Raw genomic sequence first — 26,762 nt, forward strand, 5'->3', positions numbered from 1 at the left:
AACATTCTCAACACTGTCAAGCCATTTGACACAGACACTTCACACAATTATCTCATTTAATATTCACCAAACATTGTATTGGCATGTCTTTTCATAGAAGCTGAGAGTAAAGGTAAGCAAACTGCCTTAGATCATAAAGTAAGTGATAGGTAAGAATTAGAAGACTGATCTTTCTGACTTAAAATTCATACTCTTAATGGAATATCCTGGGTTTCAAGGAGAAAAAAGAAACTGTAAAAGGAATTATCTTCTCTTCTGAGAATATGTTACTCTATGTTGTATGTCTACTGGGGTCTTTTTGCTTTACTAGAGTATTCCTGCAATTTGAAGCTGAAATACACCTTTGATCTGAAAATACACTAAAACCTATCTTATGTAATGTTTATATCATTTTCCTTTTGAGATGATTTTTGTTTGTTTGTTTTTCCATCTGTTTGTGTAACTTACTGGAAGTCATTCTGATATGAACGGTGGTAGCAAAAGGATCAAAGAATATTCCTTTGACTAAGGGAAGGGCTACATCGTATAGTAATTATGCTGCCAAATCCTAGAATGAGACCACTTGGGTTCAAATCCTTGCTCTACCACATAGTATAATAGCTTTGTGATGCTGGGTTATTTTGCCTCAATGTCCTCATGTGAAACAAACATATAGTAGTACTTGCTTTATAAGTGAGTGAAGTCGCTCAGTAGTGTTTGACTCTTTGCGACCCGTGGACTGTAGCCCACCAAGCTCCTCTGTCCATGGGATTCTCCAGGCAAGAATACTGGAGTGGGTTGCCATAGATTTTTTTTATTGAGAGTTCAATAATTAATACTTGTAAAGTACTCCCCTACAGGTAAGCTGTTCCTAGCTGGTGCTTAAACTTGTTTAAAAAGCTTTCTTTTATCATGCTAGGGGGGCCTTCCATCATCTTCCAGATAGCCCCACCATTAGAGGCAGTTTTTGACACCACTGACTATTGCCTCACCCATTCTCAGCCTAGCTACAACTGACTCCAACAAGGTCAGCACTGCACTACAGAGGATTACTTCAAGTCAACATACTGAAATGAATCTGGTAAATCTCAACTGACAATCCTGAGAGCATGGCAGGATAAGTAGGTAGAAGAGTGAAAAGGGACCTCATGGAACCTTCGCCTGGGAAAGGCTGCAAAGGGACACTTTCTCCAAGTGAAGTCTAAGGGTAAGGATCACCAGCTTCCAAAGCACCTGTGTTTTGTGAAAATGCAGATTCCTAGACCTTCTGAATTTCTCTAGGGCCCAGGAATCACAATTTCAACATGCTACTTAGACTATTCCTTATATCTTAATGTTTAAGAAGCACTGTAGAGAGGTTATGTGCTAAGAAAATGAAAAGTAGATTAGAGTCATAACTGTAGTATAAAATATGTCTGTCACAGAATTATTAATACCAACCTTTAACATAATGATCTTTATTTCCTCTCACCTTCATTTGATGTGAATGATTTTATATGTCAGTTTCATTATAGCCCAGCATAGTTCTGACATTCAGTAATTGTTTACTGACTAAATAAAGTAGACTCAATATTTTTAGAAAAACATCTAATAAAAAATATAAAAAAATGACAACTATGTAAAGAAACAAGTGGTTTTAATGAAGGCTACAAAGAAGGAGCTTTCTTTATAGCTCTCTGTTCACTAAAATTAACAATATGAATACAATCAATTATAGGAGTTCACAGGGTTTTGGCATTTGATATTTTCAGTGTGTGTTTCACATTTAGTAGTAATCTTGTTTGATTTTACAACAAACTTGAGGATGCAAGCAGAGATAATTTTGCTCATTGAGAATATCCAGCCTCTTAAGAAACAATACTAATAATGACAATTTTTGAAGATATGGTTTCTCTTAAATTATTAAATTATCATAATATTAACATAGAAAACCTATAGATATCTTTTTGCACAAGGAAAGAAAAAGAAGGATAAAGGCACATTTGGATTATACTAGAATTGAAAGACTGAACAACAGAGAAAACTAGTTCGACATCCTTAAGAGTCTTCCATTTAAGAAAGAAAAATCTCTTCTGATCTAACATACACCACAGAATTGAAGACATTACCACTGAATCAAGTGAGACAAATTGTACCATTCTACCTTATTTGGCCTTAAATGAATTTATCTTTCATGATGGTGCAGGTGGAGAAAATTGACAGCTTTAGGAACTGGTTGGTTTCAGAAAGGACCCTGATAGTAGAAACCTGCCACCACAGCATACCCTGTGCATTGCTTCAAGGATATGAGGTTACAGAGTGAAAGGTAGCTTTACTCCCAGAGGTTCACTCAATCATTTTGATATATAACTGATGTTCCAAAGATTTCTAATAGCCATTTCTATGATCCCAAATGATTTTCCCTTGTGATCCTTAGGATGAATACTAGAATGCCAGCTCTGTGAGGGAAGAGATTTTTATCTGTTTCGTTCACTGTCATTAGGTGTCATTTCCCAGCACTTAAAACTGTGCCTGACAAACCATAATGAATGAATGTACAAATTATATACTGTGATCATAGCATATGCAATATTTTAGCTTTACTTTCATTGTCTCTCTTTTCCTTGACTGAAAAGAACCCCACACAAACAGCAAATATGTTTTCTCTCTTTGTATCTCTGTACCCTAGCACAATACTTGATATATGGGAGTCATTTATTAAAAATCTTGTTTGAGTTTATATTGAATTATAAGATAATGTCTTATTTGAGATACAGTATTATGTCTACAAAATCATTCAGAAAGATATTTAGCACATAATGAACATCAACAAATGCTATTTCTTTTACTTTCTTACTAAATATCAATAATAATTGCATAAAAAGGGAACAAAAATTAAAAAGTTATTTTAGGGTAAATATAGGTTAAATTAAACTATATAGAATTAAAATTCTACTGATAATTACCCCCCAAAACTAAGACTATTAAAAACAACAACAACAACAACAACAACAACACTTCATTTAAGGCATAGTGAATGCCAGAGAACTAATTGAGGTTCTTAACAGTTCAGGTTTAATAATCCATTTGACCAAACAAAATGAACTGGGAGCTAGAGATTTCTGTAAGGATAGATACAATTATCTTGAAGTTTCACATAATACATGGCATCTGAGGACCATGACTTGGTATAAAGAAAATATAAGAGCCTGGTTTATTTAATTTCCATCAATGTGGACATGAACAGATTACTTAATATTGATGTTCTCCAGCTTCCTTGGGGAAATGGTCATTTTACTTTCTAAGTATTTAAGTCACTATATAAACACAAGTTACTATTGGTATTATCAGAGCACACAAACTAAATGCAAATTAGTACCAGCTCATTTGCTCAAGGCACGCACAAAATACTTAAACAGCTTTGCTAATGATTTTATTCTCATAGACATTATTTCTTATCACTTCCCCCAACTCATGCCTCCCCTCCCTGCTACTGTATCACACTCCTCCCCATATATACTTTCATAAGGATTCCCAATTTTATTTTTCAGTGCTTATGAATCTGGAGCTAGTTTTACTTTCCATGGGCTGGCATCTCAAACCTCTGAAGAACAAGGAAAGGGGTAATATAAAGGGTAAAAGAATTAGGGAGTGATCAAGATGGCAGAGTAGTAGCACATGAAGCTCACCTTCTCCCAGAAATATATCAAAAGTACATCTATATGTAGAATGATCCTCACAGAATATCTGCTGAACACTGGAAGAAGACCTCAGACTACTGAAAGACCAAGAAAATCTCCATGTAACTGGGCATGAAAATACACTGAAAAAAAAAAAAAAAAAAAAAAGGAGTTGGGTCAGAAGCTATGCCCCTGCGAGAGAGCTGTGAAAGAGGAAAGGTTCCTGTACCTAAAGAAGCCCCCTCACCATCACGAAGAGTGGCTGGGACAGAAGGGGAGCCTCTGAGTCTCAGAGGAGAGCACAGCAGCCTGTTTATGGTAGCCACAGCAGACGGATAACTGCACGGATGGTGCCGCTGCCCTGCACTCCCCAGCCTGACATGCGTGTCTGCCAATGCTGGAGGGGGATGGATGCTGGAACCTGGGCTTCAGGGATTGGACCTGGGGAAAGGACTGAGGTTGACTGTGCTGAGACAGACTGAGGGAGTGGGAATCCTATGAAACTGTGGCTGGCGGTTTACTAAGAGGAACCCTGGACCACCTGATAGGCCAGTCACCATCGTTTGGAGGGCATGGGATGAATGAGGTACAGATTGTAGCCTTTCCCTTCATGCCTACAGAGGGCAGGACACTGCCTTCATTGGCTCCAGAGGTGGATGTCAAGAGTGGTCACAGGCCACCAGTGTCTCCTTCCGAGACTCCAGGAGTGGTCACAAGCTATACCCACTGCCACTGCACGCTCAGGGGTGTGCCTGGACTGCCACCACTGAGAACCCCAGGAGTGGGCAGTAGTCACTGCATCTGCTTAACTCCTATCAAGGGGATAATGACCAGCACACACGGAGGAAAGAGAAGACAGGCAACTGTACTGAAAACAGCCCTTGCTTCAAATATACTAAGCCCAAAGAAGCTACACAGGAACAGCCCCACACATAAATAGCCCTCCACAACCATAGTAGATAATTATTTCTCCTAAACTCACAGAGTAGGAGGAATAGAAGGAAAAAGAAGAAGCAAAAGCACGACTCCCAGTTAAAAGACCAAGAGACTTCCCCTGAGAGAACAAATGATGAAACAGTCCTCTTCAGTCTAATACACTGGTTTCTAAAAGGAGACAATGAGAATACTGAAGGAGTTAAGAAAGTCTATCAAGAGAAATTCAGATTATTGAAAAAAAAAAAAGGAACTAGAAACTATAAATAGGAATCAAGAAAAATTAGAAAATTTATTTGGAGAGACAAAAGCCAAGCTCAAGGCAATGGATAGCAGAATGAATAATGCAAAAGAATGAACAATTGACCTGAAAGATAGGATAATGGAAATCACCCAGTAAAGACAGAAGATAGAAAGCCAAATTAATAAAAAGAAAATTAAAGCAATATGAAAGAGCTATGGGACAATCTAAAGCATGCCAACCTATGCTTAATAGAGATTCCAGAAGGAAAAGAGAAAAGAGATCAAAAATATATTTACTGAACTGAACCCTTCCTAAACCTAAAGAAAGAAACAAATATTGAGGAAGCATAGAAGGTCCCAAACAGACCTACAACAAGACATATTATAATTAATGTTTGGAAAAGTTAAAGAGAGTATTCTAAAGGCAACAAGAGAGAAACAAAAGAGTTTATTACAAGGGAACCCCCATAAGACTATCAGGTGACTTCTCCTCAGAAATGTTGCAGGCCAGAATGGAATGGGAAAGATACACTCAAAACCCTGAAAGGGAATAATCTGCAACCTAGGATACCCTATCAGCAAGATAATCATTTAGAATAGGAGGAGAGAGAAAGAATTTCTCAGACAAGCAGAACTATTCTAAAGGAAATACTGAAAGGTCTTTCTCTAAATTTAAAATAAGTAAGAATATACAGGGAAGAGAAAATTACAATTGGAAAATAAATCACTTAAATCAGTACAAAGATTTAAAAAAATCAAATTTTCTATGAAAGTAATGATAATCACAATGAACAGCAGAAGGACGAACATAAAGATATAAAAGAGGACATGAAAATCATAAAATATGGGGGAGGAGAGTAAGCAAATGCAGGGTATTCCCCCCACCCCCCCAGAATGCATTTGAGACTATATGACTAACAGTCTAGGGCAAGTAGATATAGGAAGGGTTTAACATACTCAAAAAACAGTGTAACTGCAAATCAAAAATATACAATAAATTCACTAAAGCCAAAAAGAACATAAGTATAATACAAAAGAAAATCATTAAACCACAAAAGAAAAACGGGACAGAGAAGAAATGTAAAGTCAATGGAAAAACAAAGCTTAAATGCTCCAATCAAAACACACAGAGTGGCTTATTGGATTAAAAAAAAAAAAGAAAGAAAGAAAAAGCAAGAGTCTACAATATGCTGCCTACAAGAGATCCACTTTGGGGCAAAGGACACACATAGATTAAAAGTGACAGAAAGAAAAAAGATGTTTCAAACAGAAATGACATGAGATCAGGGGTTTCAGTACTCATATTAGACAAAATAGTCTTTAAAACAAAGCCCACAAGGAAAGATAAAGAAGGACACTATATAATGATAAAAGAATCAATACAAGAAGAGGATTTTATGCTGATTAATATAAACCTAATATAAGAGCATCCAAATATATGAAACAACACTAATAAACATAAAGGGAGAAACTGAAAGCAACACAGTAAATAGTAGGAGATCATAACACCTCACTTACATCAACGGACAGATCTTAGAGACAGAGATTCAGTGAGGCAACAGATCCTAAATGATACAATAGAACAGTTAGACCTAATTATATTTTCAGGACATTATATCAAAAAAAGCAGAATACACATTCTTTTCAAGTGCTCATGGAAGATTCTCTAGGATTGACCGCTTACTAGAGTACAAAACAATCATCAACAAATTTAAGAGTATAGAAATTATCTTAAGCATCTTTTCTGATCATAATGGTATGAAAATAGAAATCAGCCACAGAAAAACAAATGAGAAAAAAAAAACAACAACAATTACATGAAGACTAAAAACATCATGCTAAAAAACTGACAAGTCAATGATGAAATCAAAGAGAAAATTTAAAACACTTTGAGACATATGACAATGAAAACACAGCCGTACAAAATCTATGGTGTGCAGCAAAAACTGCTCTTAGAGGGAAGTTCATATTGATACAGGCCTTCCATAAAAAGAACAGGAAAAATCTCAAATGAATAAACCTACCACTTAAAATAATTTGAAAAAGAATAAGCAAAAACACAAGTTGCAGAATGAAGGAAATAATAAAGATCAGAGAGGAAGTAAATTGAGATTAAAAATAGAAAAAAATCAATAAAACCAAGAGCTGGTTATCTATAAGGGTAAACAAGATTGACAAGTCTGTGGCCAGGCTTACCAAGAAGTTAAGAGAGAAAATTCAGATAAACAAAATAAGATATGAAGGAGACATAACAACTGATACTGCAGAAATACAAAAAAAAAAAAAAAAAAATAGGAAATATTATGAACAATTATATATATAAAAAATCTGACAAGCTAGAAGAAATGGGCAAATTTCTAGAAATACACAGCTTACCAAAATTGAATCAAGAATACAAAATTTGGACAGACTGATCACTAAAAGTCAAATAGAATCTGTAATTTTAAAACTCCCACTGGCAATTTGCTGTATGACTCAGGGAACTCAAACAGGAATTCTGTAACAACCTAGAGGGATGGGATAGGGAAAGAGGCTCAAGAGGGAGGGGACATATGTATATCTATGGCTGATTCATGTTGATGTTCAGCAGAAACCAAGACAATTCTGTAAAGCAAATATCCTTCAATTTTAAAAATAAACAAAAAAAGAAGTCCCTATAAATAAAAGTCCAGGATCAGATGACTCTACAGGCAACTTCCGCCAAACATTCAATGAAGAACTTATACTAATCCTTCTCAAACTCTTCCAAAATATTGAAGAGGAAGGAACACTCCCAAGGATACCAAAACCAAAGACATCACCAAAAAATTAAAAAACAGGCCAATATTTTTGATAAATATAGATGCAAAAATTCTCAACAAAATATTAGCAAACCGAATCCAACAACACATTAAAGATATCATATACAAAAACAAAGTAAGATACATTCCACGCTCATAGGAGGATTAAACATCCACAAATAAATCAGTATGATACACCACATAAACAAAAATCACATGATCACCTCAATAGATGCTGAAAAAGCCTTTGAAGAAATTCAATATCCTTTCATGAAAAAACTCATAACAAATGGATATGGAGGGAATACATCTCAAGATAGCAAAAGCTACTTACGACAAACCCACAGCCAACCTAATACTAAATGATGAAAATTCCAGATTCTCACTAAAATCTGGAATGAGACAAGAAGGCCCAATCTCATTTCTTCTATCAATGTAGTATTGAAAGACATCCACAACAGTCAGAAAAATGAATAAATAAATGTGTCCAAATTGGGAGGGAAGAGGTGAAATCATCACTATAAGTAGATGATATAATATTATATATAGAAAACCCTAAACTCCATGCAAAAACTAGTAGAACTGATCAACAAATTCAACAAGGTAGCAGGATATAAGATTAACAAACATAAATCAATTCATTTCTTTACAGTAACAATGAAATATCAGAAAGAAAATGTTAAAAAAAATGTAAAAAAAAAACCAAAACAATAAACCTCACCAAGGAGGAGAAAGATTTCTAAGCAGAGAACTATAAAGCATTTACAAAGGAAATTTAAGATGATTCAAAGAAATGGAAATACATCCCATGATTAGAAGAAATAATATTGCAATGTTGTTAAAATGACCATACTACCCAAAGCAATCTATAGACTTAATATGTGTGTGTGTCTGTCCAACTGTTTACACCTCTGTGGACTACAGTTCATGGGCTCCTCTGTCCATGGAATTCTCCAGGCAAGAACACTGGAGTGGGTTGCCATTCCCTTCTTTAGGGGATCTTATTGATTGAGGGATCAAACTTAGGTCTCCTTTGTTGCAGGCAGATTTTTTTTTACCATCTGAGCCACAACGGAAGCCCATACAGATATAATATGGTTCCTTTCAAATTACCCATGACAGTTTTCACAGAGCTAGAACAAACAATCCTAAAATTTATATGGAAACACAACAAACCAGAATTGCCAACACAATGCTGGGAAAAAACCAAACAAACAAGAGGCATAACCCTCCCAGACTTCAGACAATACTACAAAGCAACCATAATCAAAATAGTGGTGCAAGAACAGACATATGGATCAATGAAACAGAATAGAGAGCCCAGAAATAAACCCACACCCCTATGGTCAATTAATCTTTGACAAATGAGGGCTAGGGTATACAACAGGGAAATGACTATCTCTTCAGCAAGTAGTGTTGGGAAAGCTGGACAGCCACATGTAAATCAATAAAGTTAAAACATACACTCTCATCATATACAAAAATAAACTCAAAATGACTTAAGGACTTGAACATAAGACTTCTAGAAATTCCTAAGACTCTTAGAAGAGAACAGAGACAAAACATTGTCTGATGTAAATCTTACCTAGATCTTGTGAATTTTTTTTTTTTAGGTCAGTCCCCAAAGCAATAAAAATAAACAAATGGGACTTTATCAAGGTTACAAGTTTTTTTCACAGCAGGAAAACCATAAACAAAATGAAAAGACATTCTAGAGACAGTTATTATTGTTCAGTTGTCTGACTCTTTTTGACCCCACAGATTGTAGTCTGCCAGGCTCCTCTGTCCATGGGATTATCCAGGCAACAACACTGAGGTGGGTTGCCATTACCTTCTCCAGCAGATTTGTGCAACCCAGGGATTGAACTCATAACTCCTGCATTAGTAGGCAGATTCTTTACCACTGAGCTGCCAGAGAAGCCCATCCTACAGACTATATTTGCAAATAATGAGACTAAAAAGGGTTTAATTTACAAGTATACAAACAGTTCATACAACTCAACAACAAAAGAAAACAACTCAACTGAAAATGGGCAGAAGACATAAATAGACAGTTCTCGGCACTGGCCACAGGACTGAAAACGGTCAGTTTTCATTCCAATCCCAAAGGGCAATGCCAAAGAATGTTCAAACTACCACACAATTGCTCTTGTTTCACATATTGGCAAGTTAATGCTCAAAATGCTTCTAGTTAGGCTTTAGTAACACGTGAACCAAGAACTTCCAGATGTTCAACCTGGATTTAAGAAAAGAAGAGAAACCAGAGATCAAATTGCCAACATCCATTAGATCATAGGGCTTCCCTGGTGGCTCAGTTAGTAAAGAATCTGCCTGCAATGCAGGACACCTGGGTTCAATCCTTGGGTTGGGAAGATCCCCTGGAAAAGGGAAAGTCCCCTGGAGAATTCCATAGAATGTATAGTCCATGGGATCACAGAGTTGGACACAATTGAGCAACATTCACTTCACATTAGATCATAGAAAAAGCAAGGGAGTCCAGAAAAACATCTGATTCATTAACTACGCCAAAGCCTTTGACTATGTGGATCACAACAAACTGTGGAAAATTCTTCAAGAGATGTCAATACTAGACCACCTAAACTGGCCCCTAAGAAACCTGTATGCAGCTCATGAAGCAACAGTTAGAATCAAACATGGAACAATGGACTATTTAAAAATTGGGAAAGGAGTATGTCAAGGCTGTATATTGTCACCTTTTTATTTAATTTATATGCAGAGTACTTCATGTGAAACGCCGGATTGGATGAAGCACAAGCTGGAATCAAGATTGCCAGGAGAAATATCAATAACCTCGAATATACAGACCTCACCACCCTTATGGCAGAAAGCGAAGAAGAACTAAAGAGTTGCTTGATGAAAGTGAAAGAGAAGGGTGAAAAAGCTGGCTTAAAACTCAACATTAAAAAAGTAAGATTCTGGAATCTGGTCCCATCACTTCATGACAAATAGAGGGGGAAAATATGGAAACAGGGGCAGACTTTATTTTCTGGGCTCCAAAACAACTGTTCTCCCACTGTTGCAAAAGTTCTAGAGCCCACATCAGATTTCCCAAGCTGGGGATCCAGCAAAGGGACTGAGAACCCACAGGAAATTTGACTCCAAAGGCCAGTGGGATTTGATGACAGATCTTCCATAGGACTGGGGAAATAGACTCTTGGAGGGCACAGACAAAACCTTGTGCATACCAGAACCCAGAAGAAAGGTGCAGTGATACCACAAGAGACTGAGCCAGACTTGCTTGTGAGTGTCCAGGATTCTCCGACTGAGTGGTGGGTTGACAGTGGCCTGATGTGGGATCAAGGGCACTGAATACAACAGTCCTGGCATGTCTTTTGAAGGAGGGAGACACACGCTTTTTCAAGGCAGAAGCCTAGTGTGTCTCCCTTTGCCTGGCAAAGTAACAGAGCTATTCTTTTCTACTTCATCCAAAACTCTGTCTCCAGGATTTGATTTGGCATCGATGTGCAGAGAGGCTGAGCTTTTGATAACGACATCAGGGCTCAAGATAGAACAGCCACGTTCATGCTCATCACTTCAATTTGTGTCCGACTCTTTGCGACCCTCTGGACTGTAGCCCACCAGGTTCCACTGTCCATAGCATTTTCCAGGCAAGAATACTGGAGTGGGTTGCCATTGCCTTCTGCAGGGGATCTTCCCCACCCATGCATCGAACCCATGTCTCCTGCAGATCCTGCATTGCAGGCAAATTCTTTACCACTGAGCCACTGAGGAAGCTCAGAACAGTAATTGCCCCACAATTAATTCTGAACACCACCAGCTGGAAGTCCTGCTGCTGCTAAGTGGCTTCAGTTGTGTCCGACTCTGTGCGACCCCATAGATGGCAGCCCACCAGGCTCCCCCATCCCTGGGATTCTCTAGGCAAGAATACTAGAGTGGGTTGCCATTTTGAAGTCCAGGGCTACCAAAATAATTCCCTGTCCTGGTCAGAACTGGCCCTAAAAGAGTGGCTCTCAAGTTTGAGATACACCATGGTGACCTGGAGGGCTTGTCAAAGCACAGATTGCTGATATTGTCAAAATGTAACAGGCGGGAAAGGGGCACAACTTTTGAAAGAATGACATAGCCCAAGGACACAAGAAGGAGAAGGCAATGGCAACCCACTCCAGTACTCTTGCCTGGAAAATCCCATGGGCGGAGGAGCCTGGTAGGCTGCAGTCCATGGGGTCGCTAAGAGTCAGATAGGACTGAGTGACTTCACTTTTACTTTCACTTTCAACCATTATCTCTACCATAGTTTGGCCTCAGATCTAACTACAGGAAGGGAAAACAGCCCCACCCATCAACATAAAATTGGATTAAGATTTGCTGAGTATGTCTCTGCCCATCAGAACAAAACCTAGATACACAATTACAGAAAACTAACCAAACTGATCCCTTGGATCACAGCCTTGTATAATTCAGTGAAACTATCAGCCATGTAGTGTAGGGTCAACCAAGGTGGATGGGTCAAGGTGGAGAGTTCTGACAAAATGTAGTCCACTGGAGAAGGGAGTGGCAAACCACTTCAGTATTCTTGCCTTGAGAACCCCATGAAGAGTATGAAAAGGCAAAAAAGATATGACACTGAAAGATGAACTCCCCAGGTCGGAAGGTGCCTAATATGTTACTGTAGAAGAGTGAGAAACAGCTCCAGAAAGAACGCAGAGGCTGAGCCAAAACAAAAACAACACCAAGTTCTGGATGTGATTGGCAATGGAAATAAACTCCAATGCTGTAAATAGTATTACATAGGAACCTGGAATTTTAGGTCCATGAATCAAGATAAATTGGAAGTGGTCAAACAAGAGGTGGCAAGACTGAACATCAACATTCTGGGAATAAGTAAACTAAGATGGACCAGAATGGGCAAATTTAATTCAGATGACAATATATTTACTACTGTGGGCAGAGACCCCTTAAAAGAAATGGAATAGCCCTCACTGTCAACAAAAGAGTCTGAAATATAGTACTTGGGTGCACTCTCAAAAATGACAGAATGATCTCTGTTCATTTCCAAGGAAAACCATTCAATATTACAGTAATTCAAGTCTATGCCCCAACCACTAATGCCAAAGAAGCTGAAGTGAATGGTTCTATGAAGACCCACAGGACCTTCTAGAACTAACACCAAAAAATGATGTTATTTTCATCATAGGGGATGGAATGCAAAAGTAGGAAGTCAAGTTCTACCTGGAATAACAGGCAAGTTTGGCCTTGGAGTATGAAAATGAAGCAGGGCAGGGTAACAGAGTTTTGCCAAGAGGGTACACTGGTCATAGCAAACACACTCTTTCAACAACACAAGAAAAGACTACACATGGACATCACCAGATGGTCAATACTGAAATCAGATTGACTATATTCTTTGCAATAGAAATATTCTATTTCTCCAAAGATGGAGAAACTCTGTACAGTCAGCAAAAATAAGACCAGAATCTGACTATGGATCAGACCATGAACACGATTGCAAAATTTAGACTTAAACTGAAGAAAGTAGGGAAAACCACTAGACCATCCAGGTATGACCTAAATCAAATCCCTTATGTGTATACAGTGGAAGTAAGAAATAGGTTCAAGGCATTAGATCTGATAGCTAGAGTGCCTGAACAACTATGGATGGAAATTCTTCACACTGTGCGGCAGGAGGTGATCAAAACCATCCCCAAGAAGAAGAAACACAAAAAGGCAAAATGGTTTTCTGAGGAAGCTTTACAAATATCTGAGAAAAGAACAGAAGTGAAAGGCAGAGGAGAAAAGGAAATAAATGCCTATTTGAAAGCAGAATTCCAAAGTTAGCAAGGATAGATAAGAAAGCCTTCCTAAGTGATTGATGAAAGAAACAGGTGAAAACAATAGAATGGGAATGACTAGAGATCTCTTCAAGAAAATCAGATACCAAGGGAAATTTTCATGCAAAGATGGGCACAATAAAGGACAGGAATGATATGGACCTACAGAAACAGAAGACATTAAGAAGAGGTGGCAAGAATACACAGAAGAACTATACAAAAAAGATCTTAAATACCCAGATAACCATGATGGTATGATCACTCACCTAGAGCCAGACATCTTGGAATGCAGAATCATGTGGGCCTTAGGAAGCACTACTACGAACAAAGCTAGTAGAGGTGATGGAATTCCAGTTGAGCTATTTCAAAACCTAAAAGGTGATGCTGTCAAAGTGCTTCACTCAATATGCCAGCTGCTACTGCTGGTAAGTCACTTCAGTCGTGTTCGACTCTGTGCGACCCCATAGACAGCAGCCCACTAGGCTCCTCTGTCCCTGGGATTCTCCAGGCAAGAATACTGGAGTGGGTTACCATTTCCTTCTCCAATGCATGAAAGTGAAAAGTGAAAGTCAAGTCGCTCAGTCGTGTCTGACACTTAGCGACCCCATGGACTGCAGCCTACCAGGCTTCTCTGTCCACAGGATTTTCCAGGCAAGAATATTAGAGTGGGTTGCCATTGCCTTCTCCAACATACGAATCTACTTCTGCCTATAATTTCTATGACTTGTTTAGAAGGTAAGAGATGGGATATTTTTAAAAGTTAAGATCTAAAATCCACTATTTTGCTTTGCTCTTCATGATTTTTCTCTAAATAAACTTAAATGCTGTGAGTGAAGCAGAGTGTTAGAAGCAAACATAATGTCAAACTGAGGATTTCAGAAGATTTGGAAGACAGCAAAACAAGCCAGTGTAACTTATGGCCAACACCAGATCTAAGAGCTCACTAAATATGAACAGATCATTTTTTTAAAAAATGACATTTTCATTCTCAATGATGCCAGCAATATGGAAAACTCAGCAGTGGTCACAGGACAGGAAAAAGTCAGTTTTCATTCCAATCACAAAGAAGGGCAATGTCAAAAAATGTTCAAACTACCACACAATTGCCCTCATCTCACATGCTAGTAAAGTAATGCTCAAAATTCTCCAACCAAGGCTTTAACAGTACATGAACTGAGAACTTTCAGATATTCAATCTGGATTTAGAAAAGACAGAAAAACCAGAGATTAAATTGCCTACATCCATTGCATCATGGAAAAATAAGGGTATTCCAGAAAAATATCTACTTCTGCTTAACTGATGATATTAAAGCCTTTGACTGTGTGGATCACAACAAACTGTGGAAAATTCTTAAAGAGATGGGAAAACCAATTCACCCTACCTGCCTCCTTAAAAATATGTATGCAGGTCAAGAAGCAACAGTTAGATCGCAGACATTCTGACTGGTGTGAAGTGGTACCTCATTGTGGTTTTGATTTGCATTTCTCTAATAATGAGTGATGTTGAGCATCTTTTCATGTGTTTGTTAGCCATCCATATGTCTTCTTTGGAGAAATGTCTATTTAGTTCTTTGGCCCATTTTTTGATTGGGTTGTTTATTTTTCTGGAATTGAGCTGCATAAGTTGCTTGTATATTTTTGAGATTAGTTGTTTGTCAGTTGCTTCATTTTCTATTATTTTCTCCCATTCAGAAGGCTGTCTTTTCACCTTGCTTATATTTTCCTTTGTTGTGCAGAAGCTTTTAATTTTAATTAGATCCCATTTGTTTGTTTTTGCTTTTATTTCCAGAATTCTGGGAGGTGGATCATAGAGGATCCTGCTGTGATTTATGTCGGAGAGTGTTTTGCCTATATTCTCTAGGAGTTTTATAGTTTCTGGTCTTACATTTAGATCTTTAATCCATTTTGAGTTTATTTTTGTGTGCGGTGTTAGAAAGTGTTCTAGTTTCATTCTTTTACAAGTGGTTGACCAGTTTTCCCAGCACCACTTGTTAAAGAGATTGTCTTTACTCCATTGTATATTCTTGCCTCCTTTGTCAAAGATAAGGTGTCCATATGTGTGTGGATTTATCTCTGGGCTTTCTATTTTGTTCCATTGATCTATATGTCTGTCTTTGTGCCAGTACCATACTGTCTTGATGACTGTGGCTTTGTAGTAGAGCCTGAAGTCAAGCAAGTTGATTCCTCCAGTTCCATTCTTCTTTTTCAAGATTGCTTTGGCTATTCAAGGTTTTTTGTATCCAAAAATCTGCAAGCAATAAATGCTGGAGAGGGTGTGGAGAAAAGGGAACCCTCCTACACTGTTGGTGGGAGTGCAAACTAGTACAGCCACTTTGGAGAACAGTGTGGAGATTCCTTAAAAAATTGCAAATAGAACTACCTTATGACCCAGCAATCCCACTGCTGGGCATACACACCAAGGAAACCAGAATTGAAAGAGACACGTGTACTCCAATGTTCATCGCAGCACTGTTTATTATAGCCAGGACATGGAAACAACCTAGATGTCCATCAGCAGATGAATGGATAAAAAAGCTGTGGTCCATATACACAAGGGAGTATTACTCAGCCATTAGAAAGAATACATTTGAATCAGTTCTGATGAGATGGATGAAACTGGAGCCGATTATACAGAGTGAAGTAAGCCAGAAAGAAAAACACCAATACAGTATACTAACACATATATATGGAATTTAGAAAGATGGCAATGACGACCCTGTATGCAAGACAGCAAAAAAGACACAGATGTGTATAACGGACTTTTGGACTCAGAGGGAGAGGGAGAGGGTGGGATGATTTGGGAGAATGGCATTGTAACATGTATACTATCATGTAAGAATTGAATCGCCAGTCTATGTCCGACGCAGGATACAGCATGCTTGGGGCTGGTGCACGGTGATGACCCGGAGAGATGTTATGGGGAGGGAGGTGGGAGGGGGGTTCATGTTTGGGAACTCATGTACACCCGTGGTGGATTCATGTCAATGTATGGCAAAACCAATACAGTATTGTAAAGTAAAATAAAGTAAAAATAAAAATTAACAAATAAATAAATAAATAAAGAAGCAACAGTTAGAACTGGGCATGAAACAATCAGTTCAGTTCAGTCTCTCAGTCATGTCCGACTCTGCAACCCCAGGAACCACAGCACACCAGGCCTCCCTGTCCATCAACAACTCCCAGAGTCTACCCAAACCCAGGTTCATTGAGTCGGTGATGCCATCCAACCATCTCATCCTCTGTTTTACCCTTCTTTCCTTCCTGCAATATTTCCAAGCATCAGGGTCTTTTCAAGTGAGTCAGCACTTTGCATCAGGTGGCCAAGTATCAGAGTTTCAGCTTCAACATCAGTCCTACTAATGAACACCCAGGCCTGATCTTCTTTAGAACGGACTGGTTGGATCTCTTTGCAGTCCAGGGACTCTCAAGAGTCTTCTCCAACATCACAGTTCAAAAGCAACAATTCATTAGCGTTCAGTTTTCTTTATAGTCCAACTCTCACATTCATACATGACTACTGGAAAAGCCATTACACTGACTAGATGGACCTTTGTTGACAAAGTAATGTCTCTGCTTTTTAATATGCTGTCTAGGTTGGTCATAACTCTCCTTCCAAGGAGCAAGCATCTTTTAATTTCTTGGCTGCAATCACCATCTGCAGTGATTTTGGAGCCCCCCAAAATAAAGACTGCCACTGTTTCCACTGTTTCCCCACCTATTTGCCATGAAGTGATAGGACTGTTTGCCATGATCGTAGTTTTCTGAATGTTAAGCTTTAAGCCAACGTTTTCACTCTCCTCTTTCACTTTCATCAACAGGCTATTCAGTTTTTCTTCACTTTCTGCCATAAGGGTGGTGTCATCTGTATATTTGAGGTTATTGATATTTCTCCCAGCAATCTTGATGCCATCTTGTGCTTCCTCCAGCCCAGTGTTTCTCATGATGTACTCTGCATATAAGTTAAATAAACAGGGTGACAATATACTGCCTTGACGTACTCCTTTTCCAGTTTGGAACCAGTTTGTTGTTTGATGTCCACTTCTAACTGTTGCCTCCTGACCTGCATACAGGTTTCTCAAGAGCCAGGTCTGGTGATCTGGTATTCCCATCTCTTTGAGAATTTTCCTCAGTTTATTTTGATCCACACAGTCAAAGGCTTTGGCATAGTCAATAAAGCAGAAATAGATGTCTTTCTGTAACTCTCTTGCTTTTTTGATGATCCATTAGATGTTGGCAATTTGATCTCTGGTTCCTCTGCCTTTTCTAAAACCAGCTTGAACATCTGGAAGTTCACAGTTCACATACTGCTGAAGCCTGGCTTGGAGAATTTTGAGCATTCTTTGGCATTGCCTTTCTTTGTGACTGGAGTGGAAACTGACCTTTTCCAGTCCTGTGGCCATTGCGGAATTTTCCAAATTTGCTGACATATTGAGTACAGCACTTTAACAGATCATCTTTTAGGATTTGAAATAGCTCAACTGGAATTCCATCACCTCCACTAGCTTTATTTGTGGTGATGTTTCCTAAGGCCAACTTGATTTCACATTCCAAGATGTCTGGCTCTAGGTGAGTGTGAGTAATCATAGCATTGTGGATATCTCAGTTGTGAAGATTTTTTTCTGTACAGTTCTGTGTATTCTTGCCACCTCTTCTTAATATCTTTGCTTCTGTTAGGTCCATAACATTTCTATCCTTTATTGAGCCCATCTTTGCATGAAATGTTCCCTTGGTATCTCTAATTTTCTTGAAGAGATCTCTAGTCTTTCCCATTCCATTGTTTTCCTCCATTTCTTTTTATTGATCACTGAAGAAGGCTTTCTTAATTCTCCTTTTATTCTTTAGAAATCTGCATTCAAATGGGTATGTCTTCCCTTTTCTCCTTTGCATTTTGCTTCTCTTATTTTCACAGCTATTTGTAAGGCCTCCCCAGACAGTCATTTTGCCTTTTTGCATTTCTTTTTCCTGGGGATGATCTTGATTCCTGTTTCTGTACAATGTCACGAACCTCTGTCCATAGTTCATCAGGAACTATGTCTATCAGATCTAGTCCCTTAAATCTATTTCTCCCTTCACTGTATAGTCATAAGGGATTTGATTTAGGTCATACCTGAATGGTCTAGTGGTTTTCCCCACTTTCTTCAATTTAAGTCTGAATTTGGCAATAAGGAGTTCATGATCTGAGCCACAGTCAGCTCCCAGTCTTGTTTTTGCCAACTGTATAGAGCTTCTTCATCTTTGGCTGCAAAGACTGTAATCAATCTGATTTCAATGTTGACCATCTGGTGTTTTCCCTATGAGAGTTTTCTCTTGTGTTGTTGGAAGAGGGTGTTTGCTATGATCAGTGCGTTCTCTTGGCAAGACTCTATTAGCCTTTGCCCTGCTTCCTTCTGTCCTACAAGGCCAAAGTTGCCTGTTTACTCCAGGTACTTCTTGACTTCCTACTTTTGCATTTCAATCCCCTATAATGAAAAGGCCATCTTTTTTGGGTGTTAGTTCTAGAAGGTCTTGTAGGGCTTCATAGAACCATTCAACTTCAGCTTCTTCAGCATTACTGGTTGGGGTATAGGTTTGGATTACCATGATATTGAATGGTTTGTCTTGGAAACAGAGATCATTCTGTTGTTTTTGAGATTGCATCCAAGTACTGCATTTTGGACTCTCTTATTGACTATGATGGTTACTCCATTTCTTCTAAGGGTTCCTGCCCACAGTAGTAGATATAACAGTCATTTGAGTTAAATTCACCCATTCCAGTCCATCTTAGAGCACTAATTCCTAGAATGTCGATGTCCACTCTTGCCATTTCCTGTTTGACTACTTCCAATTTGCCTTGATTCATGGATCTAACATTCCAGGTTGCTACACAATATTGCTCTTTACAGCATCAGACTTTGCTTCTATAGCCAGTCACATCCACAGCTGGGTGGTGTTTTTGCTTTGGCTCTATCCCTTCATTCTATCTGGAGTTATTTCTCCACTGATCTCCAGTAGCATACTGGGGACCTACTGACCTGGGGAGTTCATGTTTCAGTGTCCTATCTCTTTGCCTTTTCATACTGTTCATGGGGTTCTCAAGGCAAGAATACTGAAGTGGCTTGCCATTCCCTTCTCCAGTAGACCACATTCTGTCAGACATTTCCACCATGACCCATCCATCTTGGGTGGCCCCACACGGCATGGCTTAGTTTCATTGAGTTAGACAAGGCTGTGGTCCATGTGATTAGATTGGCTAGTTGTCTGTGATTGTGGTTTCAGTCTGTCTGCCCTCTGATGCCCTCTCTCAGAGCCTACTTTCTTACTTGGGTTTTTCTTACCTTGGACTTGGGGTATCTCCTCATGGCTGCTCCAGCAAAGCACAGCCAGTGGTCCTTACCTTGGCTGTGGGCTAGCTCCTCTTGGCCAATAGACTGGTTCAAAATTGGGAAAGGAGTTCACAAAGACTGTATATTGTCACCTTGCCTATTTAACTTTTATGCAGAGTACCTCATGCAAAATGCTTGACTTGATGAAGCAAAAGCTGGAATCAAGATTGCAGGGAGAGATAGCAATAACCTCAGATATGCAGATGACATCACTGTTATGTCAGTAAGGAAAGAGAAGCTAAATATCTTCTTGATGAAAGTGAAAGAGAAGAGTGAAAAATCTGGCTTAAAACTCAACACTCAAAAGACTAAGATCATGGCATTTGGTCCCATCACTTCATGGCAAATAGATGGGGAGACAATGGAAACAGTGAGAGACTTTGTTTACATGGTCTCCTAAATCACTGTAGATCGTGACTGCTGCCATGAAATTAAAAGACACTTGCTCCTTGGAAGAAAAGCTATGACAAACCTAGAAAACATGTTAAAAAGAAGAAGCATTACTTTGCCAATAAATATCCATCTAGTCTAATCTATGGTTTTCAAGTACTCATGTTTGGATGTGAGAGTTGGACCATAAAGAAAGTTGAGCACCAAAGAATTGGTGCTTTTGAACTCTGGTGTTGGAGAAGACTCTGAGTGTTCCTTAGACTTCAGAGATCCAACCAGTCAATCCTAAAGGAAATCAGTCCTGGATATACATTGGAAGGACTGATACTGAAGCTGAAGCTCCAATACTTTGGCCACCTGATGTGAAGAACCGACTCATTTGAAAAGACCCTGATGCTGGGAAAGGCTGAAGGCAGGAGGAGAAGGGGATGACAGAGGATGAGATGGTATATGGCATCACCGACTCAATGGGCATGAGTTTGGGCAAGCTCTGGAAATTGATGATGGACAGGGAAGCCTGGCATGCTGCAGTCCATTGGGTTGCAGAAAGCTGGACGTGACTAAGTGACTGAAATGAACTGAAAATCACTACAGATGGTGACTGCAGCCAAAAAAATTAATAGATGCTTAGTCTTTAGAAGAAAAACTATGACAAACCTAGACATCATTTAAAATGCAGAGATATCACTTTTAGACAAAGTTCCATGTAGTCAAAGCTAAGGTTTTTCTGGTAGTCATGTACCGATGTAATAGTAGGACCATAAAGATTGGAGAAGGAAATGGCAACCCACTCCAGTGTTCTTGCCTGGAGAATCCCAGGGACGGGGGAGCCTGGTGGGCTGCCGTCTATGGGGTTGCACAGAGTCAGACATGACTGAAGTGACTTAGCAGCAAAGATACTGAAGGTCAAAGATGCTTTGATGCTTTGAAACTGTGTGTGGTGCTGGAGAAGACTCTTGAGAGTCCCTCGGATAGCAAGGAGATCAAACCAGTCAATCCTAAAGGAAATCAACACTGAACATTCATTGGAAGGACTGATGTTGAAGCAAAGCTCCAAAACTGATTCAAAGAGCCTACTCATTGGAGAAGACCCTGATGCTGGGAAAGATTGAGGATAGGAGGAGAAGGGGGCCGTGGAGGATGAGATCGTTGGATGGCATCATTGACTCAATGGACATGAGTTTGATCAAACTCCGCGTGATAGTGAAGGACAGAGGAGCCTGGCATGATGCAGTCCATGCAGTTGCAAATAGTCGGCACAACTATTTGGGCAACTGAACAACAACAGCAACAGCCAAAGAAATACAAATTGTCAAAAGGTAGATGATAAAAGCTCAATATCATCAGTTATGAAAGAAATGCAAATCAAAACTACAATGAAATATCACCTCACACTTGTCAGAATGACCATGATTAAAAAGTATACAAATAACAAGTGTTAGAGAGGGTGTGGAGAAAAGGGAGCCATGATACACTGTGTGTGTAAAGATAAATTGGTGCAGCCACTGTGGAAAACAGTTTGAAGGTTTCTCAGATAACTAAAAATAGAGTTGCCATTTGGTACACCAATCCCACTCCTGGGCATATACCTAGACAAAAATAAAATTTGGAAATATATATGCACTCCTATCTTCATAGCAACATTACTCACAATAGCCAAAACATGGAAATGACCTAAATGTCCGCAGACAGATGAATATCCATTATTAAAGATGTTTTACATATGTAGAATGGAATACTACTCAGCCATAAAAAGAAAAAGATGATGCCATTCACAGCAACACGGATGGACCTAGTCAGAAAGAGAAACACATGTATCATATGATTTCACTTATATATGAAATCTAAAATATGACACAAATGAAAATAATTACGAAACAGAATCAGAATCACAAACATAGAGAATAGACTAGTGTTTGCCAGGGGGTAGGGGGTAGAAGAGTGGTGGATTTGGAATTTGAGATTAACATATGTAACCTAATATACATAGAATGGATAAACAACAATACCCTACTGTATAGTATAGGGAACATTATTGAATATACTGATAAACCATAATGGAAAATGATATGAAAACAACTGTATATATGTGTGTGTGTGCATGTGTGTGTGTATGCATGTGTGTGTGTGTGTATGTATAATTGAGTCACTGCTGTATAACAGTAATTAATACATTATAAATCATCTATATTTCTTTAAAAAATATAGAACTAGACAACCAATCTTTATTTCTTTCTTTCTACTTCTTGACTATTATTGTTTTAAATTAATTTATTTTAATTGGAGGCTAGTTACTTTACAATATTGTGGTGGCTTTTGCCCACATTGACATGAATCAGCCATGGATGTATATGTGTCCTCCCATCCTGAAGCCCCACCCACCTCCTTCCCCACTCTGGGTGGTCCCAGAGCATTGGCTATGAGTCCCCTGCTTCATGCCTCGAACTTGCACTGGTCATCTGTTTTACATATGGCAATATATATGTTTCAGTGCTGTTCTTCAAATCATCCCACCCTCACCTTCTCCCACAGAGTCCAAAAGTCTGTTCTTTATATTTGTGTCTCTTTTGCTGTCTTGCATATAGGGTCATACTTGACCATCTTTCTAAATTCTACATATATACATTAATATACTGTATTGGTGTTTCTCTTTCTGACTTAATTCACTCTGTATAATACAATCAACCTTTAAAATGGACCCTTTTATATCTTTGCTCTTGGTGAAAAGCCAATCATTATAAGTTTTTGCAGCATGGTAAAACCTCTTGATGTTATTCAAGAGGTAATTGAAATGTACTTCTAAATTTCAAATGAAAACAGTTTGCATTTTTTCCTCCATTTCTATGCAAAATACAAATATATTTTCACCAACTACTTATTGAGTCCTATTTTGTGTACTGTTTTATAAGTACTGGTTCTGTAAGACACATAAGACTAAATATGTAGTCTTAATAAATTCCTAATCTAGTTATAAATAATCCAAAAACATGGAACAAACAAGTATGAAGTGAAATAAATGCTCTCAAAGATGAAGGAATACATCATCGTGTATACCAATATTCTAATTAGATCCCAGGGAAGACGTGAAACTTGCGAGATCATGAAATTACACAGAAACCAACCTCTAATGGAACTCTTGATAGTCTGGAAACGACCTACATTAAAGCAGCTGAGGTAGGGTGTTCCATCTAGAAATAATAATATTGATTGGTCTTCCCACATTTCCCTCAGTCTTCATCCTTCTGGAGGATGAACCCACGTCTAACTTAAACCCTTCCATTTGTCCAGGTTTCTGTAGAAAGGACAGGGCTGGATATTATAATCAGTATTAACATTAAGTGAAGAGGAAAAGGGAAGAGTGACGGAAGGAGGAATTACGAGTCAGTGGATATAGAGATGGATATTGAGACCTAGACCAGCCACTTCAGGAGAAACTGAACCATGCTGGAGGAAGCAGACCCCTACTCCCCAGAGAGCTCCCTGCCTTCTAGCCAACAATCACCCTGTGCCATTCTCCCCAGTCAGAAGCAGCGCAGCGTAGCGGGAGAGCAGAGGCCTTGGAATCTGATGGACCTCTATTCCAGGCCTAAATTTACTGCATAAATGTATACACCCAAGTAAGACCCGTCCTAGGCAATCTCTTAATCTTTAAATTGGTCGTAATACTCAGCTCAGCCCATGAGGTTAGAGTAAAGTTAAATGTCACAAAGAACGTAAGGCTGTTAGCACATTACCTGGGTTTTGGGGAGTGACCCCTAAAATGGCAAGGTGCCTCCCAGAAAATGTGTTCTTAGTACCCTTGGTATAGGATCCTTAAATACCTTCCAACAATAGATCAGACGCTTAAAGTTATTTAATAAACGTCCTACCCACAAGGCCTGTAAAGCTTCTGGGTACGAACAGTAACTACAGGGCTGACTACACTCCTTGAGCCTACAGGTGTTCCAACCTGCCAGGGTCTGAGACCAGCACAAACAACCTCTTATCCTGTAGCACTTCATACCTTGATGAGTTTCTGCTTGGCAGAAACCCATGGGCATTATATTTGTTCTGCAGTCACCTGAACAAATTTATAACTGTCTTATTTTAAATAATGATTTTACTGCCTACTATTGTGGCCTCTCGAGTTTCATACTTCAAAAAGTTTTAGTTTATATCTGTCTTTTGGTTCTGCTTTGTGGCTGTACTTTTAAAAACTGACTCAATTTCATTTTGAATTAAGAATGAAATGTACTGGTCATACTCTAAAACTATATTTTTATATCAAACTAACATAGCCTTTTACTTTAACAGTATTTCACAGTATCTCTTCTTCTACAGATTGAGCTTATCACAATTTTAAAGGTGCTAACAACTGCACAATCACAGCTTAGATTTCACTGATTTATAGTGCTAAGAAAAAGTATGATTTATGTTCTGCATAACACAGCAGTTAAAAGCAGAATAGAAGATTATTTGTGGGGGGGGGGATGCATGCTACTTAATGTTGTCTTAAAAATATCTTGTGGCATCACTAAAGAGAAGAAAAGAAATTTCCAATATGATTTCAGCCAGGGGAAACAACAGTCCTTTATTATCCTACATTTTCTATTCTTCATGCTGCCTTCTTTAGTATGAATCACAATGAATCATCTCAGCTGGTTATTTAAAGAAGTTAAACAAACAAAAATGCAGGTAGAGAAAGAAGTGTGAGAGCTACAGCACTGCTGATACTCAAAAATCTAACATTGATTCTACAATGCATAAATAAGAGGATATTATTTTCAAAATGCAATATGCCAGAAGACAATGGATAATTGTTTCTAAACTGAACACAGTAGAAATTCTTTTTGCAAAGATGCCAAAGTGGCATGTTTAGAAGAATCAGGTGGGCCACTTTTAAAAACAGAGGCAACACATTCTAAAGATTCAGTTCAGTTCAGTTCAGTTGCTTAGTCATGTCCAACTCTTTGTGACCCCATGAACTGCAGCATGCCAGGCCTCCCTATCCATCACCAACTCCCAGAGTTTACCCAAACTCATGTCCATTGAGTTGGTGATGCCATCCAACCATCCCATCCTCTGTTGTTCCCTTCTCCTCCTGCCCTCTAAAGATTATCTTGCATTCAAATATTATCTAAAAATTCCAGGTAGCCAAGGCAGAAGGAAATCTAGCAAGACTTTTCATATATTGCATTGAATGGGTTCTCCCAACAGTGTCTGTCTGCCTAGCACAGAAATTGAACCAGAGGCTCTTTTTATGGTTCATAGATGTGGCCACTGCATTCTGTTTGCAACTACATGATCTGGTTATTGGTGGTTCTGGAAGAGTGAGTACAAGCTTTCTTGAATGAATTAAATTAATGTGTGGTTTATTTTTTATCACTCTCTTCCTGAGGCAGAAAGTTGGAATTTTATATTTAATAAAACATGTGAGTTTAATTATGCTTTGACTAAACCAAGAAACTGAAAAAGAAAAGGCTTTAATACAATTAATCAACATGAGGGCAGGGTACTTTATGCTCTATTACAAGCTATAATTAAAAGTATCTTTAAAAAAAAGTGACTTTGTAAGTGTTGCCAGTGAAGCAACACTTAAAGCCTAATGGATTGTAGTGCTATCCTGTCATGGAAACAGGGTTTTATCCTAAAACTACTCTTAGAAAAACCAATTCACAATATAATAGTTCATTATTGTGATAGTAAAAATGATACTAAGTCATTAATCTATTTCAATCAATGTAGTGACACATGTGGAAAGAAACCTTCAGGCAGATTTGGATTAAGTATTCAGAGCAGGGAAGAAAATGATGATCACAAAAGAAAGCTGTATGAATAGCAACAAATTGTGAGATGGGTAAAATGGAGCAAAGAAAGTATAACTTTGAGGAAAACAAAGGAGACATCATATTTAGGATAATAATTAAGGAACATTATGCAATAAAAATATGAGTTCAAAGAGAAATGAGGAGAAAGAAAATCTAATTTCAGGAGACAAACACTGACATTTTAGAAACGATCAGATTTGTTGCAGACCTAGCTGTCTCACATTCCTTTTTGGATGAGGTGTGGAATATTAATAAATGAAATACAATCTGTAATATAGTTATATAATCAGAATCCATAGAGAAATATAATGGAGACTGAAACTAAACACATTTTTTTTAGGAATTTACACCCAATGAATGGTTAATCTCTTATCAAAATTCTCTACCAATTTGGGTAAGCACTTCTCAGAGAATGTTTTTAAGTCCTTGTCACACCAAAAACTCAGTTCCAGAAATGCTAGTTCAGATCACTACTAATCTGGCATGGTTCAGAATTCCCTTGGAAACACAATCTTTCCCTGGAAATATTTGGATTTTAGATTATCTGCTTCAGATTTCTCAGGGAGAACACAGAACCAGATATCTACCCTTTACTATCTATAGGCTGGTCCAGAGTTTGAATTGGTAGTCATTAAAACCAAGACTGGATACAGACAGACTGAGGATGTGATCATGCAATTTATAAAGTGCACATTTATTTGCAAATTGGGAAATTCGTCTTACATTACTCAGAAAGGGGGGGGGGGAGAGATTATACAGGTCCCAATCACTTGGGATTGTAGTAAAGGACCAACATGAC

At 38.4% G+C, this 26,762-nt stretch overlaps 1 protein-coding gene across 1 annotated transcript in view; it reads right to left on the reverse strand.

Moving 5' to 3' along the window:
• The window catches only part of NAALADL2 (N-acetylated alpha-linked acidic dipeptidase like 2), an 895,965-nt gene that overhangs the window by 70,924 nt on the left and 798,279 nt on the right, over nucleotides 1–26,762 (reverse strand). The gene's annotated exons all lie outside the window — the stretch shown is intronic.

Source organism: Budorcas taxicolor, chromosome 1 (assembly GCF_023091745.1).
Source record: "Budorcas taxicolor isolate Tak-1 chromosome 1, Takin1.1, whole genome shotgun sequence".
Lineage (NCBI taxonomy): Eukaryota > Metazoa > Chordata > Mammalia > Artiodactyla > Bovidae > Budorcas > Budorcas taxicolor.